General features: G+C 43.7%; 1 long non-coding RNA gene across 3 annotated transcripts in view; it reads left to right on the forward strand.

Moving 5' to 3' along the window:
• Positions 1-50: 50 nt before the first annotated feature.
• Positions 51-25,482, forward strand: part of LOC149524146 (uncharacterized) — a 101,209-nt gene continuing 75,777 nt past the window's right edge. For 2 of the 3 annotated variants that reach the window (XR_016349880.1, XR_016349881.1), the window contains exons 1-3: positions 51-525; positions 5,830-5,886; positions 13,699-13,870. This is a non-coding gene — a long non-coding RNA (uncharacterized LOC149524146). Of the gene's footprint in view, positions 526-5,829; positions 5,887-13,698; positions 25,105-25,482 lie in introns of those variants that run through there. The other variant, XR_016349879.1, reaches the window with a different exon arrangement.

Below are 25,482 nucleotides of genomic sequence, written 5' to 3' on the forward strand. Positions count from 1 at the left end.
AGAAAGGGAGTAACAGGGGCTGGACCAGACTTGAATTGAACCCCCTTTCCTCCTCCCTTAACACTTCCCCCCGCCCTATGGGAGCCGTGTGTGGTACTGTAGATATGTGCGCTGGGTATTGCATAACCAGCTGGGGGAGAGAGGAGGGGGGCTGCTGACATTTACGTAATTATCCAGCGGCGAGCCAGAGGCCAGAGTTAAGGTGGAGACTTTCCTTGCGTCTTTTGATTAGTGACTCTGCCAGCAGCACTGTAGTGACCCCGGAGCTTGCACAGAGCTCGCGTGTAAACAGCTGTTGTTGTGGCGCAGGCGTGAAGGACCGCGGAGAAGAGACGGAAGATGCCCCGCTGGCTGGCTGCACTGGGCTGCGCAGATAAACACGCCGCCTGCTTCTCCTACCCCGGGAGAAGCGGGGAAGGGCGCTAGGAGCTTCACACGCGCGCGCCGGGGAAAGGGAGCCCCGGGTACCTCCCCCGCGACTGGAGCCCTTGCGGGGGCAGCGCTATGAAAAACGTGGAAGCCTTGGTAGGAAATGAAAGAGAAAGGTGGGCAGGGGAGTAAGGCCAGTGTGAGCATGGGTAGTACGGGGCGGGAGGACAGGCTATGGATGTGCGGGTGGAGGTGTGTTGCCGGGCTGCCTGTGGCGTACGTGTGTGTAGTGAGCCAGCGTGCAGTGTGTAAGGGGAGTGATGTGTGTGTTTGCCGGAGAGCCTTTGGCGAGTGCAAGGAGGTGTGGCAGTGTATTTTTGTTGACTGGGCGTGTGTTTTCAAGGGGCGGGGGACTGGCTCCTTGATGAGTGTGGGACGGAGAAGCGATTTGTAAGGAGGAGTTTTGTCCCTTGTTCAGAGGAAGATTTACCCAAACGCATGAACAAAACAAAGCCCTTGTTTTTATAGTCAGTGAAACAAATGTGTGGAACAGACCATAAAGCACTGCAGCTTTATAGTTTGTTTGCTCTGAAGTATGATTAAGGGAAGTTTCTCTGCTAAGAAATTAAAAATAAAATTTCCCAGTGGCTAGCCATATTGTATAGTTTCTAAATCATTACACAGCTGGTTTTAGGTGCATATCTGTCACCCAGCCACACTATAAGTAATCCTCCAATGATTAAAGTACTCTGGTTCCTTAATGGGTGTGTTTCCTGCTGTTAGTCAGTTGGCATTTTGTGCTACAGGCTACAAAGCATATACTGTACAGCTGATGATACAGTTAGTATTTCTTTCACTGAACTTCAAGAATATATTAGTATTTCTTCCACAAACAAAGCTGTCCTCTCTCCCCATCATAAAATCCTCAAAAATAAGAAAATATTTTATAGCGGTAATCATCACACATTTATTTTCTAGTTGAATGGCCCCTTCTCACTCTTTAAGAACAGCTCACAAAGGTTCAGAGGACGTGCTTGCCTACAGTCTTAACTTTTGTCAGACCTTCAACCTCTTCTTGTTTCACCGGGGTAATGAAAAAGGAACATTAAAAGAGTAAGCCATGTCTACACTAACACTGATATCAGCAAAACTTTAGCCTCTCAGGGGTGTGGAAAAACACACCCTTGAGTCATAAGTTTTGATGACACAAGCTCTCATATTCACAGCACTGTCAGTGGGGGATGCTCTTCTGCCAACATAGAGCTGGTTTTATTATGTTGATGGGAGAGCTCTCACCCATGACAGCATAATGCAGCTATACAAGTGCAATTTGCTGTAACCTTGTAAGTGTAGACAGGGCCTTCGTCTGGTGTTGGTCTGCATTTGTCTAACCTCCATTTTAGAATACGACATGTGGTCAGTTAGAAATCCAGTTCTCTCAAAATGTGTTTGAATTTACAGAGACAAGGTGGAACAGATTATTTAGTACATATTTCAAGTGACCATTCAAGGTGATGTGACATTTGACTCTGACAAATGAGAGATAATGTGAGTGAGATAATATCTTTTGTTGAACCTATTTATATTGGTGGAGGAGACAGAGGTCTGGTCTACACTAGGGGTGTTAAATATTAATTGACTAGTCAAGTAACCTCATGAATTCTTATCAGTTAGTTGACTATTCTGTAGTGCCCAGGGGTGGGGCCAGCAGCGAGTACGCTCAGGCCTGGCTCCTGAGGAGCCCCTGAAACTTTGCAATGCTGCCTCTATATCAGAGGCAGCAGCATGGGGTGCTGCCAGGTAGGAGCTGGTACATGAGGGGAGCCAGTTTAAAATCCAGCTCCCCTTGCAGACTGGCTGCCTGTCGCCCTGTGCTGCTACCTCTGATAAAGAGGCAACAGCATGGAATGGCAGCAGCCCCTGTCTAAGGGGAGTGTAGTGTCCAAGCTCCCGGACCTGGTGCAAGCTGGAACAGAGGCGGGCTGCTTGCCTGCCTTGCTCCTAATACACTTTAAATACAGAGCTGCAACAGGAGGAGGTCCTAAACCCATCACAAGCCAGGACTGAGCTGGGCTGCTGGCCAGCCTGCTAAAAAAATTGCTGGTGGGGGAGGGGAGGGAAATGCATTAATTGGTTAATTGGCGACACTATTACATCCCTAGTCTACACTACATAATTAGACTCATTTAAATATGTCATTCAAGAGTGTGAAAAATCCACATATCTGAGGCTACGTCTAGACTGCAAGCCTCTTTTGAAAGAGGCTTTTTCGAAAGATACTTTCGAAAAAGCCTCTTTCGAAAAAGAGCATCTAGACTGCAAGCAGTACTTTCAAAAAAGCAATCCGCTTTTTCGAAAGAGAGCACCCACCCAGGCAATCTGGATGCTCTCTTTCGAAAAAGCCCTGTTTGCATTCAAGAACGCCTTTTTTTGAAAGAGCACTTTCAAAAAAAAGGTCTTCCTTGTGAAATGAGGAGTACCACCATTGAAAGAAAAGCTGCATTCTTTTGATTTAATTTCGAAAGAACACGCTGTTGTCTAGACGCAGGTGACGTTTTTTTGAAAAAAGGCTACTTTTTTCGAAAAAACCCTGCAGTCTAGACACAGCCTGAGTGTCTCCCGATGTAGACGACACTAAGTCAATGGAAGAATTCTTTGATTAACCTACCTATCACCTTTTGGCAAGGTGGATTACCTATACCAATAGAAGAAGCCCTTAGTTAGTGTAGGTAGTGCCTACACCAGTGGTGGGCAACCTGTGGCCAATTCAGATTCTGAGACATTTTGTTTACCGTTGCCCACACATAAGGGTTGCCAGATTCTGCTTGTTTTCATTGCATTATTTTTTCCTCGTATTACAAAAGTGACATGCAAAGGCATGTGAAGTGAGGTGCATCATGACTGCACACAACACTAACTGTGGGAGCTGTGTACTCCTTCTGCATCCAAAGTGCCGCTACGGTTCAATCAGTACACTCCACAAATTCTAGCTACACAGCACAGTTAGCAGAACTACTCTGTCACCGTAACTCATCTTAGTTACGACAATCTTGTGACCCACTGAGATGAAGGAGGGCCACTCATGCCTCCTCCCTGGCCTACAATAAAGTCCTGTGCTGCTGTAGTGTTTTAAATATAGAGGTACGCACAGACAAACCTACACAGAGCTAGGTAGGACAGATTGTTAAGCATAGGAGTTAACATATGTTGCAAGACACCATGCGAAATTAAGTGGGTAATTAACACCTCTGCAGGTCATAGACAAAGGACATTTAGTGGGTTACAGATTGTTGTGGAGAGACAAAAACCAAGTATTTCTACTGAGTGCATGATTTTTGGGATATGTCTAGGGCTGTCCCTAGGGATGGTGCAAGGCATGGGATAATCCCCACTGTGCCCCAGACCCCACCCGGACCCCATCCTGCTTCTTCTCACCTGTGTTCTGCCCCCATTGCAACTCTTTCTCCAAACTTTCTTCCCTGAACAGGGTGGGGACTAGCAGGGTGCCTGGGGCCAGCAGCAAGGATTGAGCCTGCCCCTACACTCACTCACTGGCAGCAGCAGGAAGCAGAGCAACCTGGCCCCAGCCTACTCTGCTCCACACTGGTTCCCATCTGCATTACTAGGGGAGGGGGCTTAAGAGAAGGGGTAGGGCCCCCCAGCCTGCTCCGCTCAGTCAACTCCCAGCCATGTCACTGCACTTCCCACTGCTGCCAGTGAATGCAGGGGAAGTCTCACTCCTTCCTCCAAGCAATGGGTCTGGGAACCGGCAAAGCCGAGTGGGCTGGGGCTCAGGGCCAGCTCGAGCCATTCCTGCGCCCCGGGCAGCAGGCGCACTACACGTGCGACTCCGCCCCTGGGTGTACGGCGCATGCGCGGCCCCGCCCCCCCAGCGCGTGGCACCCCTTACAGCTGCTGTCAGGTACCATAGGTTGGCGCCCCGGGCAGCTGCCCAGCTTGCCCCGCCCTTAATCCGGCCCTGCTGGGGCTGGGTCACTCCACTTCCCCTCCACTGCCGGTGAATGAGTGGGTGGGCCTGACCTTGCTACCAGTGCCAAATTCCCCACTAGTCCCCTGTGGGAGTCCCCCAAAGCACAAGGCTGCAATGGTTGCCCTGAATTATCCTATGGACCGAATAACTATGTCAACACAGTGTACCTTGCAATGGTGCAGCTCTGCCACAATAGCTGCTGCACCATTGTAAGCTGTGTGGCTGCTCCTTATCACTGGGCGAGAGCTCTCTTGACAACAAAATACAACCTACCCTAACTAGGGGAGGTCACTTCAGCAACATCGTCCACACTAGCACTTTTTGTCACACAACACTTTTTTGGGTTTGGGGGGGGAGGGAAATTATTTTTTCATATGAGCCACAAAAATTTTAGTGATGAACGTGCCATTGTAGACTGAGGGTATGTCTAGATTGCAAGACTATTACTGGAGGTATCCCGAAATAACTGCCCCACATCCAAGAAATGCATCTGCTATTTTGAAATAATTTTCAAAATAACAGACGGGCTATTTCGGCATCCCTGTTAACCTCGTTTCATGAGGAATAAGTGCTTTATTTCAAAATTTGGCACCATATAGGTGCGCCAAATTTCAATATAGCCTATTTAGAAATAAAATCAAAATAAGATATGAAATATGCTTATCTTCTTTTGATTTTAGAGTGCAGTCTAGATGTAGCCATAGACTTAATAACTAGTAAAATTGTGAATTTAAGCTGTGAAAAAAATGTATCCCTATGAATCCCTTGGCATTTCAGAGTTTTCACAACTTAAGATCTTCTCTTTTCTACAGAGGATGGACCCAGTGCTTTAATTGTCTATCCAAACTTAGATTCTTGAGATCTGGAGATCAATCTCTAAGGCAAAAATATCTTTCTGTGTGGTAGGGAATACTGGCAATAGTATTGTGAATGGAGTTTAGTTTCCTATTTCTTCATTTTTATTATTGATAGTTATAATCACCTACAAATGTGGTCCTGGGTCTTTCCCCAAGATCCATATACAAAAGGGGGCCACTATATGTAGACCTCAACCCTCCTGCTTGAAAGAGGGTACAGGGAGCCACTTCCACAGCACCTTCTCTTTTTTCCATTCTCCAAATCCTATAAAAGTTACCCACTGGATCTGGGAACCATAGAATGAGGAGTGGACAGAACAGGGCTATGACCAGAGAGAGGGAGAGAGAGAGAGCACATCACACCCACACCATTTCTCTTCCTTTTCTGACCCACAAAGCATAAACAAAATAAAATGAATACAACATGAAGCTGTAATAAATGTACCCACTCTACTCAGGGGTTCCTAAATACTATTGGGGGGGGGGGGAGAGACTTTAGAGAAGGACCTGACTTTGGAACTTCAAAGGAACCACGATTCTAGGGACAGAGTGCAAAGTAGGAATTAAAATTGGTACAGCAGACCACTGAATAGATATCCCTGTTTTCTACAGATGCTTCAAGATGCACCAAGTTTGGATTAAACATCACAGTAAATTCTTTGGGGGCAGGTAAGCTGATACAACTTATACCTTCTTCTGGCCTTTTTTTTGGTGTGTCCATTATACAACTTCAGCTCCCATTTAGTGGCATGTAACTTACACCCCTGTATCTATTACTTTTGAAGTTAGCCTAAAGAGTTTAACTTAACTGAATTGATGTAACTTTTACCCAGAGAGATGCCGGAAGAGAGGAGGTATAGCAGAAAATGCGATTAACAAGAGGATGTAATGTAAGATGGTAATTTATACTTTTTGGCACCAATTTAAACTTCCTTTGGCACCTTTACATTCACTTGCAGACGTGTAATTTACACCTCCTCTCATTTAACCTATGAATCTGACTTTTGGGGGGACATCCAGTCTCCAATAGCAAAATTCCTGTTGATTACAATAGAGGCAGTATTTCATCCCTTGCTTTTAATGTGCCCATTAAATAGTACAAAATAATATTATAAATATTGATTAGCTTGGAGAGCAATAGCAGTAAAATAATTCACAGTATTGTGAAATATCATAAAATTGAATGAATTATTTAAAGTGTGGGCTATATTTTTACAAAATTAATAAAATGTGAGGATATAATTATTAGTTGATTTACTATCATCCTTGCCTTCTATAAACTGCAGTCTTTGAATCCAAAAGAGAGTAAGTGCACAATGATCCATACACTTAAAAAATCTGCATGTGCTGATATCCTTGATATTTTAGGAGTTCAGGGCATAAAAATGGTTCATGCTGACCTGCTGTTTCAATGTCTCTTGCTCTAAAACAGCAGTTACTGAAGATTCTATATAATATATAATTATAAGTAATATTATAAAGTCCAAAGAACAAATCCAGAAAAAAAGAATATTAAATAAAAATAACAAATCATTTGACTAAAAGAACTGTGATTGAAAGCATTAATCAAAATAGTTCTCTGGGAAAATTTGTGGGAACTTCACTGGAAAAACATTTGCGCTATAGAATAGTTTAGCTAAGTGAAAACTTGAGAAATAGGTTCACATTGTAACTGAGGCAAACATAAATGAGGAAATGTTTATTGGAGCTATTGAGTGTGAAGAAATACCAAAAGTTGCACAATAAGTGCACAGAATGGAGAAGGAAAAATTTCATGATACTATTTACACAGCAGCAGCCAACTTAGGTTAATGGATCATTCGTAACCTTTACATTGCACCCAACTGCAAAAGCAAATTTTGCACCAAAGGCTGTACTTTTAAAGCCTGAAGTACAAATTTAAGGTAAAAATAGGCTTGTACTATAGTTGAGCAAATGAAACAAAAACAAATGAACAGAATTAATAGAACCAAAACCATTAGTGATCTACCACAAATGTAACTTATAGTACTGCCCTACCCAGAAAACAATGAGAAAGTAAAATTGGAGTAAAAGACTCTACCTTCCTCAGATTTTGTGCATCACACTCAGATGCTAATTTATCAAAATCTCTCTTCAATGTGCAGGCCCGATATGTGGAAACAGCAAAGCACTAAACTGTGTAGTGCACATCCCATTAGAGTTCTGCAAAACAACAGAAGCAATAGAACATTAGGCAGATATCTGTTCTTTACTGAATAGTCTGATAACCACAATAAAGGACTAAAGTATTTTCCAAGGCTCCAAATTAATGAGCACGTGTGAAGAAAGGCAAATAACATTTCACCACCTAAAATTTTGACCCGCTATTGCCAGTGCCATGGAAAATAGAAACATGTTTTACTGTTTATTGTTAATATCAGACAGAATAGTCTATGAAAAGCCCTGAAGCACGCGAAAATGTGCCAAATTAAAATGTGCATAAACATATAGACACCAGCTGTGACCCTTAGCCAGCTATGAATGCCTCCACGGCTACAAAAACACTCCCAGCATCCCCTGTACATATAACTGAGCAGTAGGAATGACAAGAGGAAGCCTGTGGAATACCAAGTAAAAACTCCCTTAGGAAAAGTGATTCAGAAAACTACCTTCAGCAAGAAAGAGATAAACTCCTTGTGGACATCTACTTCCACTCCTTCATGTATGCACAGGTGAATCAGTAATATCTCATCTTCTTACTATATATTTTAGAAATGTCTGTCTGTCCATCTGTGAGTCTGTTTGTTCAAAAACTCTTCCTTCATGGCAAGAGCTAGGACCACCACATTTGGTATGCCAGCATAATGGGATGTGTGTGGAATTAATTTGTTTCTCATAAAATAGAAAGGGAGGGGTCTGGCAGAAGGGAGTTATACTGCAGAATGGCCACAAGGGGCAGCAAGGGGCCAGAGATGGGGACTGACACCGCTATAGCCACATTGGGCCAAAAGTGGGCACAGGTGAAGAAAGGGACAGTTATCTACTATATGTTTCAGAGAGTTTATCTATCCCCCAGCTGGGAGACATCCCTCCCTCCCCCAATTAGGCATGTTCAATTTTGATTAATCAGCTAATTGAGTAGTTGATGGAATTTTCATCGACTACTCCATTAGTTGACAGGGGATGGTGGAGTGCTCGCTTTCTTGGCTGTGCCTCTGCCTTGTAAATGTTGTAAGAGCTGCCTGTGGCTCTTACTACATTTAAAAGTCAGAGGCACAGCAGAGAACCCAGGGTGAGTGGGGACCGAAGCAGCCCCTGCTTGCACTGGGTCCCAGAGGCTGTGCCTCCACCTTTGAAATGTAGCAAGCATCCCACCTGTCTCATGCTACATTTCAAAGGCAGAGGCACAGCAGTTGGGACCGGGAGTGAGCGAGGACTGCTTCAGTCCCCGCTTGCACCATTTTCCGTTGCACCTCTGCCTCCCCTATGCCCCCCTGCGGAGATAGTATTGGGGGAACCAGCTTTTAAGTCAACTCCCCCCAGCATGGGCTCCTGTTCCCCTCCTTCCTGCCTTTGATACAGAGGCAGCAGGTGGGGGGAAGCAACTAGTTGAGTAGTAACTCGACTACCTGATAAGCCTGTGCTTATCGGGTAGTCGACTAGTTGCTTACATTCCTACCCTGGATGTGCTGGTTGGAGCAACAGTAGCCTTGGACAGACACTTCTCACCTGGCCTCAAGCTACTGCAGTGAAAGAGAGCTGGGATTGTCCCCTCTAATGGGGGCAACCTGCATACTGAACCCATCATCCCCAGCTCCACCCTAGAACAATGATTTAAATGAAGAAAAACAAAACTTGAGTTAAGAACCCGAACAATGCTGGGTAAATCTTCTAGTAGTAAATAGTACAGAAGGCAGCAAATTGAGCTGATAATATTATCATGGACACCTGATACTCATCCAGTGTCAGGAGGAAATTATCTAATGCAACAAGTACAGTCTTCCTACTATCCTGTTATCAGACCCAGATCTGTGTTCAGCCTGAGAAGGCTTGAGATTTGAAGCATCTAGTTACTCAGACCTGTCTTCCCCCAATCCTCTGATGTGAACCAAAATAGAAGATAAGAAACAGGACAATACTTTGCAAGCAGGGCCGGATTAAGGGGGGGGGGGGCTAGCTGGGCAGCTGCCCGGGGTGCCAACCTATGGGGGGGGCTCCTGATTGAAGTGGTAAGGGGCACCACGCGCCTTGGGTGGGGCTGCACATACGCCATGCATCTGGGGGCACGGCCGCACATGTGCCACTCGCCTGGGGCCACAGCGCCCCTTACCATGTCAACCAAGCACCGCGTGCCTGGGGGGTGGGACCGTGCATGCGTCATGCACCCGCTGCCCAGGGCGCAAGTATGGCTCGGTCCGGCATTGTTTGCAAGATTGGCTATATCAACTTATGATTTCCCTGAGAAGGGAAGGAACAATGCCCTGCTCCACCGCAAAGAAATGATGACAATATCTCTCCTTGTAATGAACAGAATACTTTCCTCTTTGCCTTCATGCAGAAGTCACAGGATTAAGGGCTCCTAGTACCTCCATAAATGAAACTTGTTTGAAATTCTAACAGAGAAGACTTAGCATTTGTCTCTTCAAGTTATTGCTCTGCCCCCATGAATATGTGCAGACTCACTTGCAAAACAGCATTAAATTGATTCACATTATAATCTAATCAAATCAGACAGAACTGACACAACCAGGATTAAATGAGTTATTCACCACCTGAATAAGATTTTGCAGAAACTATGATAAAGCCACCTCCATCCCCCACTTTTCTTTTTTGTCTCCTGTAAAGACACATGAGAACTGGAAGATGTTAGATGCTTTCATTTAGGTCTGCCATTACTGTTCCAGTGATCTACTTTTTTGCTGCATGTGTCTATACACCAAAGTGAGCTGAGTGACAAAAGCCTGACCAGGATTAGAAACAACAAAATTAATGGCTGAGGACAAAAGTTCATAGTCCTACCAACCCCTCCATCAAATGGTGTGTTATAGAAACCATATTTTCTCTAATAGCAATCTGAGAACAGTCAAGTTTCATTAAGCTTCAAAGGTAGACCATGAAACTGATCACTCACCTAACAAAAATGTAATTCTGGCACTGGTAATTTCTGTTGTGGTCCAGGCTGCATACTTAGGAGATGTGAGAGAAACCTGAGGGTGCATTTTGTTAAATCTTTTTACCCTATGTATGGGAATGATGATTGAAGGACCTATTTGATAGTTAAACTTATGTATTTTCATAATATTTTTCAATTTTTTTTCAGATAAGCTTCTTTTCTGAGCTCTGGACATATTTTGGCACCTACCACTATTTTTGTTCTATATCTATTAGGGCTGACCTTGCCAATCTCTACTTACATGAGTCATCCCATTGACTTTAATAATATTGTGTGTGAGAGTAAAAATTACTCAAGTGATTTAGAATTACTCATGTGAGCTTTTGTCAGTGTAACCGATAGGAAGTTATTAAGTGTTATAAGGTTTGGGATTAAATCTTTTACATAACAGGGGTCAAGTTATTTTCAATCTGCTCTGAACAAACTAAAACTTGAAGAGTGAACAGGGGCTGTATAAACTATTAACAAAACCTACGTAGGATTTGTCTCAGGACAAATGGATTCTCAGAGGTTTCCTGAAACACGTACATATTCTATAGATGTAATCTTTTAAGTAATAATGCAGATTGTAAGGGTGTATCATGAGATAATGGACCACATTGTATTATAGAACCCATAGTAAATAAATATGATTTCACTTGCACCAAAATGTTGGGACTTTTTTATTCTTGACCACTGAAGTAAGGCAGACAGACAGCTTGTCTAACATTGTGTTCTGGAAAATATTTATTAGAGCCAATATTTTCTAGTGCATTTGTACATCAATCATACCAACTAAGAAAAGTAAAACAGGTATTAAAATATCAAGACGTTTGTTTTTCTACTACAGTAATCATGGATGAGTCATTTGTCAAAGACTCTGTACTTTGCAAAATAGTTTGCAAATGTGTACCAATGAAGTGAAGAAAATTTAGTAGTTACCTTAAAGACATTAATAGCTACAAAAAGATTGTCACGCAGCAATAATTAACAAAGAGACAAGGAGAAGCTGTTTTGTGCAGCACATCTCTATGGTACTGTTTCGTTGTTATTGTGCATTAAAGATTAACTTAAGCATTGGCCAACCTAGTTAAAGCCTTGTGAAAAATGTGACTTTCCCGCATTACGGATAGTCTACTGGCAGGCAGCCCCTAGAGTGGTAGAAGGAAGGAATGCTTTCTGCTGCTCTACAGTAATGTTTCTTATTGATTAAGGAAGTCCCCTTGAGTCAAGGTGACAAATATGTGAAAACGTGGGGCCTTAGGCCTCTAAACTCTTTCACCTTTCACAGTAATTTACAGAGAAGGAGAAGTCAGCTGGAGACACGGATACAACTGAGAGTTGTGTTCAAGGAAATGTCACAGTGGGATTGTATTTTGAGATCAGGAATTCAAAGAGTTATTGGAAAATTGGAAGTGAGGGAAATAATGTTCTAAGGCAGGCATAGGCAATAAGCCAGAGGCAGTTCACCAGGGTTAGGTTCCGATGGGCCATTACTGCTTGTCCATCTGCAGGTATAGGTGCTTACAGCTCCCGTTGACCACAGATCACTGTTCCCAGCCAATGGAGGAGTGGGAAGTGGTGGAGACCAAGACACTGATTCCTACAGCTCCAATTGGCTGAGAATGGTGATCCACAGCCAATGGGAGCTTCAGGCAGCCGTGCCTGTGGATGCACAGGTAAATAAAGTGGCAGCAGCCTGCCAGTGGCTAGCTGTGGTGGACTGCATCCAGCTTGTAGGTCAATTACTGCCCACTGCTGTTCCAAGGTGAACTTCTGGCCTTTTTGAAGTCAGTTAGAATTTTGCCATTACTTTAGTGGAGCCACGATTTCATTCAGTTTAATTTATCCTAAAGAGATCCAGAAAGGTTATATTCTCCCAACTACAAGACCACATTATGGACCGTATTATGAGCTAATAGTTCTAGGCCTGGAGCAAGGATTGCATAAAGACCCCCAAATCAATTTCCTTCTGTCAGATCCAGAATAAAAGGAAAATTATAAAACCTGATGTGTAAATCAAAAAATAATTCAGAAATATTTAATAAAGCTAAATTCTGGCTGTGACAGCCAGAGCTGAATAGGGATTTAGAGGTTAGCAACAAACTGGTATTGACTAGAGCTGTCATGCCTGTAAAAGACAAAAGTAGGCAACAAGGCTTCTGGGGTGCTGCAGTAAATGCACTGTCAGAAGCTGCAAGTAATGCACTGCGAAAGACACAGCATGCTCTATTGCTACTTCCCTTGGGATGACCATGAGTATACAGCAGTGGTCCCCAACCTGTGGTCTGCAGACCCCTAGTGGTCTGTGGAAGTACTGCAGGGGGTCTTAGAAAGTTTAAAAATAAGGATCAGGCCCACCACAGTGGGCCCGATCCTTACTTTTCTCTTCTTTCTTTTTCTCCTCTTTTTTCTCTTCTCCCTCATGGAGGGAGGGTCCATGAAATTTTAATAGATTGAAAAGGGGTCTGTATGGTTAAAAAGGTTGGGAACCACTGGTATACAGGATTCTGCTCATGTTTCCCATTTTCCAGATTAGTCTCCCCTTGTGGTGCTGAAACTGCCTGCTGTACTAATCATTCCTCCTTGTGATTAAGAACCCCACACAGGCCTAACATGGCTAACTCATGAGCAACCCACTGTGTTTTTTTCTGAGTGAAGACCAAGTAAACCTGAGTAAGGACTTCAGGATTTGACCCATTACTTATGAAGTAGTTAAAGAAATACCTCTTAGAAAATGGCACAGTTAAAAATGGACCATATTGCAACTCCTTCAATGAGACCTCAGTATTTCAAATTCCAGAGGTATGCACATATAGGGGAATGATTCCTGCCACCAAAGTTTTTTATGAAAAGCAAGGAGATGAGGTGGATAGAGCATGGAAGAAAAGAATAAGAGAGGCAGGTGTGCTATGAGGCTGAAGTGAAGAGACTGAAGGAGAGAGATAGTTGCAGCAAAGAGCCAATCTCCAGATAAATTTCAATCGACTGTAAAAAGTTCACTCCCTTGGCTGCTTCTGCCCCTACTGGCTAGAGTCTCAGAATGGCCTCTTCTCTGCAATTCTTCCCTGGACTAATGTCAGGAGGACACTACTTCAATTCTATAGTTCCTAGGGTGAGATAGGAGTCTCCTCTGCACAGTTTTGGTTCCAGGGAAGTGCTGAGGAAGGGATGAACCCGTCCCAGTACAGCAGTCTCTGCATTGGCTTCTTCTGGGTAGGCAGGGAATTAGACAGAGTCCTAAATCATATACAGATTCATATTTTCCAAGGTGTGAGGAAGGTAAGATATCAGCTTTTGGTTCTGGCTCATTTTTTGCGGGGGAGGGAGGAAATATACATTAATGTTCTCTTCCATCTATACTACAGCCCGGACTGATATTCTGAGATGGATCCACTAGTTAAGACCCACCAAATCGATTGCAGATCGTTCTCCTATAGACACTGTTTGTTCTACCCCGAGAAGAAACATAAGGGAAGTCGATGGGAAAGTTTATCGTCAGCTTCCTGCAGTATAGAGCCCATGGTAACTCAGCTTAAGGTACCTTGACTCCAGCTATGTTATTCATGTACCTGGATATGCATAGATTAAATTGACTTTCTATTGTAGCTGTAGTATAAATAATTCAGTATAATTCCCTCTCTTTCCCTGTCTTCTCCCCACACACCTTTTCTGCCATTGTTTTGGGTTGTATATCCACTTGCTCGTGACTAATTCACTGGAAAACCATCACTGTTTCATGGACTTTTAAATGAGGGAAGAGAGATCCTCCATGGTGTGGCAACCACATTTCACATGCATCCAGTCTCCCCTGACTATCTGGCTATCTAGGATTTTATACTGCTGCCTATCCATATAGTTTCAGAGTGCCTTCTATGTAAAATCAATAGCAATGGCAAAGTACTTAACAGATTTCATGGAGTCTCCAGGCATATAATGGATTCCAATCTTTCCTTCCCAGTAAAACTCTGAGGCTATGTCTACATTGCAGGCTTTTGCCGGCAGAGAGTATGCTAATAAAGCGCTCATTCGCATTTGTTGCGCTGTCATTTGCATATTTTCTGCCAATGCTTTTTGCACAAAAACAAGTAGTATAGACAGGTCCATTTTATGCAAAAACACCTTTTGCACAAGATCCTTATACCTCCTTTTTTGCTGCTGCTCTTTCACCCCTTTCTTTCATTATAGAAGTACAGGACTGGAAGAGATCTCAGGAGGTCATCTATTCCCCTCTGTACTCATGGCAGGACTAAATTCAGTAGAACCTCAGACTTACAAACACACCAGGTAGCCACATACTTATTTTGGAACCAGAAATGCACAATCAGGCAGCAGCAAAGACACATGCATGCACACAAAAAGAGCAGACCAGGAAGACGCGGAGCAAAGCCGCAGAGCACGCGGGCAGCGGGACAGCCCAGACGTGCCGCGGCTGTCCCGCTGCCGGCATCCTCCCAGCAGACCAGGGAGATGGGGGCTCCCCCCAGCAGACCAGGGAGACGGGGAGCAAAGCGTCGGAGGATGCCGGCAGCGGGACAGCCGTGGCGCGTCGGGGCTGTCCCGCCACTCACGTCCTCCGGAGCGAGAAAAGCCCCGTTCGTAACTGCGGATCCGACATAGGTCGGATCCGCGTAACTCGGGGACTGCCTGTACATCACTAGATGTAGACATACCTTTGCCGTATGATTAAAGTGATACTTAAAGATTTTTTTTTATTTCCTCCTCTTCTTCCCCTTTTTAATATTTGCACTAAATACAAATATAAAGCTGTTTTAGTAAACAAGTGTCATGTTCGTCAGTGGGTAGTTTTGTTATTTTTTCAAGAAAATGGCAACAAGCTAAATATACCTATCTTATGCTAGGAGAGAATCTGGTCCAGCTTGTCCAGTGCTGTTAACTTAATATGTGGGTTTTTTTTTACATGCCCTGCGGTGTGTCAGGGAAAAGAAAAGGAATAGGGCATTTGTCCTCCACACACAAAATGCACCCACACAAACAGGTCAGAATAAGTTCCTACTGCTGAAGACTATGTTTTATAGGAAACTTCATTACCACGCCCACGGTGATCAGCTGGTCAGGGGAACAGGCAATCCCTAGATTTATGACACAGTTGGTTCCTGAAAATTGTGTCTTACTTTGAAACATTGTAACTCGGAACCTAGTTCTAAAAACATAGGTTGCAGCCAGTGATACTCTCCACTACATTTCTAAGCAGAAAATAATGTTCCCTACCACACTAGCCTACTGTGGCAGGATATCTTTAGCATTGGACATGGAGCTCTCACTGTTCTCCTGACCTCCCAAGAGTAAAGGCTGGAATTTCTCATGTGGAAGAACTGAAATCTCTGTGTGTCAAGGCTTAATTCATCAGGTCTTTAAAAAGGATGCTCCTTTTGAGGTTCATCTATTATTTCTTCACAGCGTAATCCCATAACAATTATAGTTCTCTTTGTGTTGATGAGGTACAGGTTAATATCCGGACCTCTCTACATCTCAAACCATGTTCGGATTAAGGCCTTTTCCACACTATACCTTGACCCATGTTTCCAACACCATTCTTGACAAAATCTTCCAGTGTGGTACTGTCACAGTTCCTCAGCCTAGTGCTGATAGAGATTTTTGGCGGGAAAACTGCTAGCCCATATTGTTATAGGCTACCTGTTGTAATCAGTTCAATAAGACTACAAACTGTGTTATAATAGTGCTAATTCATACCTCTGTTTGAACATTATTTCCACTGCCAGAGACAGGGTTGTGCCTGCTTTAAAAATGTGTGTTTAATGCTCTTTGGGTGCTGTAACAATGAGCATTTCACTTTTGAAGGGAATGAGCTCCAGTTTTCCTTTGAGAAACATGGCACTAAAGTTTTTATTATGCACTCCTGGGAGCAGATGCTTCATGGGTTGGGCAGTCATAAACAGTTTCCTGATAATAGTTACCTCATTGTTAGTTCAGTTGTTGAAACTCTTACTATTCTTATTAACTGTAGACTGAACTTTGGACCAGAGACAATTTGGTATTCAATTGTTTCTTCCAACTAATTACCTTTTTTCTCTATACCATTTCCTGATGGTCCCATCACAAACTCAGTACATACTAATCTATTAAACATGGATTTTTTTCACCAGGAAGGCTTCAGGAGATTTCCAGTCACCTACAAATTTGATATTTATCTTGTACATTTTTTTCTTTTTAAAAAGTCAGGGAACTCCACCAGTATCCAGCTTCCTAGAACTTTCACAACAAACCTCTTCAAGCTCTGCCAATCAGGGAAGTCAGTAGAAGCCATTCCTTGACTTTAGTGGGCATTGTTACTCCAAAAACTGTATCCCACTAAGTCCAATAGCATAGGCCATCTGGCAAGTCTGCCCTGGGAACATGAAATATTTCTATGTTCTATCCATTTTTACCACATGTACATTCTTATAGATGACAGGCTTTTATATTGCTGAATTTAAAAATTACTTAATGTTCTTCCTAGCAATATCTGGTAGATGTTTTTATTTTCTCACTTGAAATCTATTTTAAAATTATACTATTGCCCATAACTGAATGTTGAAGTTTTCCATTTTCTTTTGTGTGATGTTCCAAGACACACATTTGTACAGCTCAGTCTAGGTTTATTTGTTATTGAAACTGCAACAAATTGTGTTAAACAATTTTACATTACTGGCTCAGAAATCTTGAGAAATAATAACCCTTCTTGTCAAGAGATCTTTACAAATGTCTTACAATCATGGCGTTCCCTCTCTAAACAATAGGCTATACTATAGCAGATGTCAGAGTTGCTGATGAGCAGGTAACCAGAGGTATTTTTTTGAGCATGAACATACTAGGAAATCGTAGCTGCCTGGCAAGTATAAGATGAACAAGCAAGAATATTCTTTGTGAAAAAAAAATACATATATATTTTCTTTGACTCATATGTCATGACAGTAGTCACATGGCTTTTTGTTATATTTCATATTACAGCTTGGATGTGATATGTCAGAAATCTAGTGAAACATGATGCTGCCATGCTGTATCCTCTTAAACAGCTACACTGTTAGTATAGCACATCAGAGTGCTTGTAGAGCACTATGGTGAGACTCTTAGCTGGGAAAAAACATTTGTTCAGCACCTTTGGCTTCAAGTGACTAGATTCAGAATGGTCACTAGACCCCTTGGCCTTTCCTTCCTGTAGGCCCTGTCTGAGTTCCTCACCCATCTCATCTCTCTGTTAGCTTCATTTAGCACGGACCCTTTAATTGACAGATTTTTCCCCTCCCTGCTTTCCCCTCTTTTTCTGCTATATATTTGTACCTCTTGACCCCTTGCTTCATATTTGTCATCTGAAGAAGTTGGTTGTGCCCTCAACAGCTCCTCATGCTATCTATATTTTTGATTAGTCTCTAAGGTGCTAGAGGGCCATTTGTCATTTAAGTTTTTTTTAGTTACAGAGTAACAGAGCTACCCCTTTGAGACTTTTCCCCAGTTCTGTTATCTTTCCTGGAGAGCCTCAAATGAGTACTTGATGAACAACATTAAAAAAAAATCAGTGTTACTGATTACAGAACTGCTGCAAAATAAAGTAAAAATTAAATATATATTTTAAAGTAAGTTGATGAAAAACAGAGGAGGCTGTGGCGTAGGGGAGAAAGAAAGAGATGCTGGCCAAATAAAATAATAAAATAATAAATAGACAGCTAGGAGGAGAAGATTTTTTTCTCCCCTACATCTTGCTGCAAGGTCTGATTACAGCCAGGATTACAGCCAAGCAGGATTACAGGAAGTCAGACCTACTCCTTGTCTACATTATATAAATGAATCGTATCAAAATTTTAGCTTTTTAGCACACTTGTAAAAAATCTCATGTCTACACCCAGGAGAACTCCAAATAGTCTGGATACATGCAAACACCGTTCAGTCTATATGCTTTTAGTGCCAGTGTAGATGGAGGCCACTGGTGTAATGGTACCAATGTTTCATAAACTGTTTGCAGTGTGAAACCTGTAGGTTTGTACATCTCTAATACATTAGTTTAAGATGACAGAAATGAAACCTGAAATCTGAGTGACTGTTGAAGAAAGCTTTGTTTTATGCAATATCACAATGTACTGCAAACACAGAACGTTCTACCATCTCCGCAACAAAGAACGTGTCAATAATTTTGACCTTCAGGACCACATACTATGTAGTGTTTCTAGGTGTTTGTGATTCTTAATCACAGCTTCATTGCTGATCATAGTTTCCTATGAACATTGCTGTATCAGTACAGGAGCAAGATATGTGCAGAGGTACTGAATCTGATTAAGAGAGTGACAACAAAGCAAATAATTTCTTCTCACCAATGCAGACCAATGACTTTGTCTTGTGATTCCTATAGTTTTACTTCTCTTTAAATTTGCATTTAGAGAAACTTTGTCCTTAAGAAATTTGATTGAATTGGTTTTAGAAAAGCAATTTAATTTTCCTCTGCATTTTGGCAGATTTTTTTTTTTTTTGTCTTCGAAACTCTGAGTTTTTAATGTTTTAAACAGTAGGAAGTTAGGAAAAAATAAAGTAATAAAAGAAAATGATGATTAAAACACTAAGCACAAAGCTGACAACTGTCTTTTTATGACGATATTAAGAGTTATAAAGAAAGATTTTAAAATAAAAAGAATTCAGCCTGGAATTGGAGCAAAAAAGCCATATTGAAAAGGTCATTACTGTCTCTACAATGCTCTACTTTCTCTGATTTAAAAATATGCAGTCAAGAAATGATGATTCAGTTCTGGAGAGAAAAAAAGCCATGAGTCTGACTGGGGAGTATACTTGCCCCATGTATAAAATCATCAACATTTGCGTGGCTGGATGAACATCTGCTGCATAAACTCAGAGCTTATTTCAGTTGCCACAAAACCATTTTTTCCTATTTTTTTCCCTTGAGGAAAGGCCTGGGAAGGATGAGTGCTATGCATGGATAGCTAATATCATAGCAGTTAATAACACCTGTGAGCAAGCAATGCTAATATAATTGAGTATTTTTATCTCAAATGTGTTGTTAATCCAACATGATTCATAAAAGGATGAAGGAGGGTGGGGCAGTAATCAAGCATGCTTGTTTACATTATTCCCTCCTTTGTTCTATATCAAGAAAGCTAAATGCCAGCATGCAATCAGCTCTGACTGACTCCAGTATGTAGACTGTTTGCAAGGGTTGTTTTAACAGACTGTTGAACTGACAGCAGCATGATAAAGATCATCCAATAAATGCAGTCTGTATGTGTTATACAAATCTACCCTGAATTTCTCAGTGGCTGATTGAGACAAAGAGAATAGATCATCCATTAAGTGTGATACACTAGGTACACCAGATCCTCAGCTGGAATAAATCAGTGAAGCTTCATTGAAGTAATACCTAGTACAGTAGTAGCAGAGGTGACGTGTTTGATGCAGGTTCACATCCAACAGTTTATGACAATTATGCAATAAACTGGTTTGAACATTTGTATCTAATATGTATCCTAGGTGTGGGAAGTAGGGATGCAGGGAGTGCTAGAGCACACCTCAAGTTTTGCACCCCGCTTCCCTGTGCCCAGGGGCCAACCCCACTGATGACCTGCCACTGGCTTCTGGCATCCAGGGGTCCAGGTTGACCACCCTCCGGGGTCCCACCGTCCACCATCCCCGAGAGCTATGCAGCCCACCATCCAGGGAGTCCAAGCCACCAGCCCTGGAGACTCCATTGCCACTTGGGTTCCCACCGTTGGCCCCAGGCTCTACTTCTGGCTTTGGCCCTGGGTTCTCAACCTCCTGCAGCTCTGGCTAACTTGCCAACTCTCCCAGGGTATGTCTACACTACAGCACTAATTCGAACTAACTTAATTCGAATTAGTTAATTCGAACTAAGCTAATTCGAACTAGTGCATCTAGACCTAAAAACTAGTTCAAATTAGCATTTTGCTAATTCGAACTAGCATGTCCACATTGAGTGGACCCTGACCCGAGGTTAAGGATGGCCGGAAGCAGTGCCGGCAGGGCATCAGATTAGGACTTAGAGCGTGGAGCTGCTGTCTCAGGCTAGCCAAGGGCTGTGCTTAAAGGGACCTGACCCCCACCCCGGACAGACAGTTCTCAGGGGTTCCCCGCTCGCTTGTCTAACTCGATGAGGGACAGCAAAGCGGTCCTGGCTTGGAGTGCCCTGAGTGCCCACACTCGGCACATCACAGCACTCGGCCATCAGCCTGGCTGCATTTGCCGCAGGCTGCCATCCTGGGGAAGGAGGTCAATCGGGGGGCTGCAGGAGAGCTTCCACCCCAAGGAGCCCGCAGAGCCACCCCAGTCCTCCCCATCGGGGGCTCGTACCCCATTCCTCCCTAACTTCCTTCCACTTACCCCTCCCTAGCCCCTTTTTCTGATGTACAAAATAAAGGACACGTGTTCAAAAATAGAAACTCTGTTTATTGAACAAAAATTAGGGAGACTGGGAAAAGGAGGTGGGAGAGGGGAAGAGAGAGGGTGGGATAGGGGAGGACAACTAAAATGATCAGGGGTTTGGAACAGATCCCATATGAAGAGAGGCTAAAGAGACTGGGACTTTTCAGCTTAGAAAAGAGGAGACTGAGGGGGGATATGATAGAGGTCTATAAAAGAATGAGTGGTGTGGAGAGGGTGCATAAAGAAAAGTTCTTCATTAGTTCCCATAATAGAAGGACTAGAGGACACCAAATGAAATGAATGGGTAGCAGGCTTCAAACTAATAACAGAAAGTTCTTCTTCACAAAGCAAAGAGTCAACCTGTGGAACTCCTTGCTGCAGGAGGCTGTGAAGGCTAGAACTAGAACAGAGTTTAAAGAGAAGTTAGATAAAGTCATAGAGGCTGGGTCCGTGGAGTGGTATTAGCCAGGGGTAGAAATGGTGTCCCTGGCCTCTGTTTGTGGAAGGCTGGTGAGGGATGGCACAAGACAAATGGCTTGGTCATTGTCTTCGGTCCATCCCCTCCAGGGTATGTAGTGTTGGCCGCTGTCGGCAGACAGGCTACTGGGCTAGATGGACCTTTGGTCTGACCCAGTACGGCCATTCTAAGCTCAGGGCTCAGGGTTGGGGTCTCACTGGACCACCTTGATTTTCATGCAAACCTGCTCCTGGGTGGCCAGGCTGGCAGCTATTCTGCCCTAGATGGCCACTTTCCTGTGCCTAGTGCCGAGGTCGTGGATGAGGTCCACGATCTCCACACTAGACCAGGTGGGCGCCTGCCTCTTGCAGCCCCGGGCAGGCTCTTGGGAGCCACCAGCCTAGTCCCGGGAAGAGGCGGAGGGCCGGGTGGCAGCGGGTGGCTGGTTCGTGCTGTGCCAGGTGCAGGGTCTGCTGGCTGGGTGCTGGCAGGCTTGCACCTGTCACGTGCACCGTAGCCAGACCGTGCCCCTTTAAGGGCTCCGGGGCCGGGAGGGGGGCAGAAGAGTTTCCCTGGTGGTGCCCAGAGTGGCCACCAGGGAAAGCTGGGGAGGGCTAGCCTCCCACTAGTTCGAATTAAGTGGCTACACAGCCCTTAATTTCGAACTACTTAATTCGAACTAGGCATTAGTCCTCATACAGTCAGGTTTACCTAGTTCGAATTAAGCGCTCCTCTAGTTCGAATTAAATTCGAACTAGCGGTTTGTATGTGTAGCGCCTATCACAGTTAATTCGAACTAACTTTGTAGTGTAGACTTACCCCCAGACTGGATATATGGCGTGTCATTTGCAGCAGTTGTGCCTGGTCTACCAGGTCTGGGAGAGTTGGCAGCCCTAGGTGTGACCAGGGTAGCCAACAGCCTTGCTGGGCCTCTGGGCAAGGTGCAGGGGAGCCACTCTGTGTTCCTGGAAGGGGCAGCACCTCAGGCAGAAGGAGCGGGGCTGGCGTACCCCTTACCCCACCTGGACCATGCTGCACTGCACTCCAGCAGCGATTTAAAGGGCCTGGTACGCAGGTCCTTTTGAATCACTGGGCCTCAGGGCAATTGCTCCTCCTCTCCCATTAGCTGGCCGAGGTGTGATCCCAACCTGGGGCATTGAGGGGCACAAACAGGTGTGCATAGGGGTACAGCTCAGCACCCGCATCCTAAAAATAGTTCCAGCACCACGGATTTACACGCTCTCTTTAAATAAAAGCTGTGTGTAGATTTCATGCTAGTGAAAGGCAGCCATGGTGAATGAAGCCCCAGTTTATCTACAGGGAAGCAGCAGGGCAAGATTCTCATACACTGAGACGTGTCTGTCTGCAAGCATCAGCTCTGACTGGGAGAGGAGCTATTTTTAGGGGTAATAGTTCAGTCTATATGTGTTGGCTTCTCTGCTGAATCTGCCAATTAGTGCGAAGCATGACAGTGGATCTACAGTGCAGAAGCTGGACTGGGATCCACCAAACTCATTTCACAGAGTGGCTACCAAACATCCATGAGGTGGGAACAACTTTTAAACCCTGCTGACTTCACACTGGCAACCGCCAGGGAAAAGACTCCAAGCTCTGACCTTTTGGGGGCTGTCACAAGAGCTGCCAGTGCTCTGGGCTCCAGTGGCTGAAGCCCTGAGTGCTAATGGCTCCTTCCCACCTCCTGCTGCAGGAGAAATACAAGACAATGTGCCTGTTTTTTTTAAAAAAGTCAGGACACTGGGAACAGCCCTTAAATACAGTACTGTCCTGGGAAAAACGGGACAAATGGTCACCATAGACATACAGGCAAAATCTTCCCAAAATTGCACCACAGTCTCCAACACACTCAGATTCTGCCATACTGTATTCATAAAGGGATAGCTCCCATTCACCAAAATACCAACTCAATCAAACATTAACACTACAGAGAGGGTGACACTATTTGAGTATTAGAAAGTTGGCTATCAGGATTCCTGGATTTGGCTCATAGCACTGGGCACAGAGTATTGTCCAGTGGTTAGAAAAAATATAGACAAAGGAAACAGCCCTGTTTGGGTTGCTTGCAGACACTGAACTCAAGATCAATGAGCATAAGATGCCACCACTTGAGATGCAAGATGCCACACATTAACATAGAGATAACACCAGACTTAAAAAGTCTCTAGCTAGTAAAGAGTTACTGGGTTAGATGTGCATAATTTTGACCTTTTCCTCCAAAAGGCAGTATGGCAAAAGTGAATGAGATTTGAGTATCATATTAGAGAAATAAATTATATTCCCAACTCTGACCACAGTGCCCTTGGCCAACATATCTCCATAAAACAGATGAATGATAATTGCCTCCCCCAAGGTTAGGGTAGGGGACCTTGCTTAATAAGGTCATGAAATACACAGAAATATAAAAACAGTGTGAAGAAAATCTGAGATTAAAAACCATATCTGTGCTCTTGGTTTGTAGCTCAACATATCTACCCTAAGCCACAGGGCACTGTAAGAGAAGGGTTAGCACAAAAAAAGTGACATTTTACCACTTGTGCAGGAATATGTGACAAACCCATAAAACATGTAAGTGACACAAGATGTGTGACACACTTGGCACGTCTATAATAGGGGCCAGACTGTGATGTACTACTTGGTAAGTAAGGGTATCACAATCTAGCCAACATAAAAAGCTGGTTTGGAAAACATACCAAAATGGTGATGAAATCCCTATACAAAGTATTATAGCTAGAAAATACACCAGATTGTAATCTGCAGCACCTTTAGTGAAGCTTTTTTTCTTTTTCTTTTTTAATGGTGTTGAAGGTGAGTGAAGCAGAGTCTTATCAGGCCTAATGTTAGGCATGTCTGCTGCCTCAATTTTTGCCTCTTAGGCTCTCCATAAATTTACATTAAGTTTTCATGTGTCAAATAATTCCCCTTCTTGGGGTCTTGTTCATTACTTCTCTCCGTTTTTTCCCTCACTCTGGGTCTTCACTCATATCAAAGGCCAGTGTCAAGGCTTTCCAGTTCTCAATTATGCAAATAAGGGCTCAAAGTGCATTCAACTTTGCACAGGAATTCCCAGGAAAGTTGCCAGTGTCGTTTGCAGTGATCAAAGAACTGAAAAACAAATTAAAATAAGCACAACCAAAACAACAACTTAATTGGCTATTATACAACATATTATTCCCAGAAAAAAACCTACGTTAACATGGAATTACAACTGAGGATATGTTGAGAAATTTAGAAAAGATAAAAATTACAAGGATGTTGTAATGATTCCCCAAACAAGCATTATAGACCCAGGAAATTCCAAGTTAAAGTTATATTTAAAGAAAGTCAAACAGGTTGAGGTATGGAAATTCACTGTTGGAGCACCCCAACAGCATAATCCTGGCTTGTACTGATACCATGCAACAATCATGCAATTTTGCTTAATATCTTGACTTATTTTAAAATGGAGCTGCATGTTTGCCCCCCCCCCCCCCGTAAAAGGTAGCACAGGGAGACAGGAGTGCGACTTCATCCTAAACAACCTTACCGTTCCCCGTAAGCTCGTGTCTGAGGGAGTACTAGGTTGGAATCTTGCACTGTTGCTGTGTGTTGCCCTGTTTTAAAGCTAAGGCTGGCCTTTCTTTATTAGCACTGTTTAGCAGTGAGTGTTCAGCCCCAAACTGAATTACCTTTATTTTCATCTTACTCTCTTGGCATAACGTAAACATATTGTAATGGGACCTAATTGAGCGTGACATTACTGACCTCAGTGGATTTGAATTTACTTATACCTGGGCTGAATTTGTTCCAGTATTTATGAACTAGCAGATGTACCCAGCGTTACTTGGATCCTTATCTGTAGTAATGTTTTTGTGGTGGTGGGTGGGGGAGTTTGTGGGAGGGTGTTAATTATAAGGAAAATGTACATGCTTTATTTAAATGTTTGTACAGGGCAGGGGGGTTGGGAGGTGAAGGGGCTCAGAAGAGAGGGTTGGCTGGGTGTGAAGTTCAGGGCAGGGAGTTGGGAGATGTGGGAGACTCAGGGAATGGAGTTGGGGGGGTGCAGGAGTGAGGGCAGAGATTGGGGGACTGAGGACAAGGAGCGGGGGCCTCAGTGGAGTGAGTGGTGGAGTGACGGCAGGAGGTGGGGGCCTCAGGGCAGAGGGCTCGGTGTGTGTGGGAGCTCAGGGCAGGGAGAGTTGGGGGCTCAGGGTAGGAGTGATGATGCAGGAGTCAGGGCAGGGGGCTGTGAGGGAATTTACCAGGGCCATCCATGGCAGCGAGAATGGTGTTGCTGTGG

The sequence above is a fragment of the Pelodiscus sinensis genome, chromosome 6 (genome assembly GCF_052426305.1).
Source record: "Pelodiscus sinensis isolate ZL-2025 chromosome 6, ASM5242630v1, whole genome shotgun sequence".
Classification (NCBI taxonomy): domain Eukaryota; kingdom Metazoa; phylum Chordata; order Testudines; family Trionychidae; genus Pelodiscus; species Pelodiscus sinensis.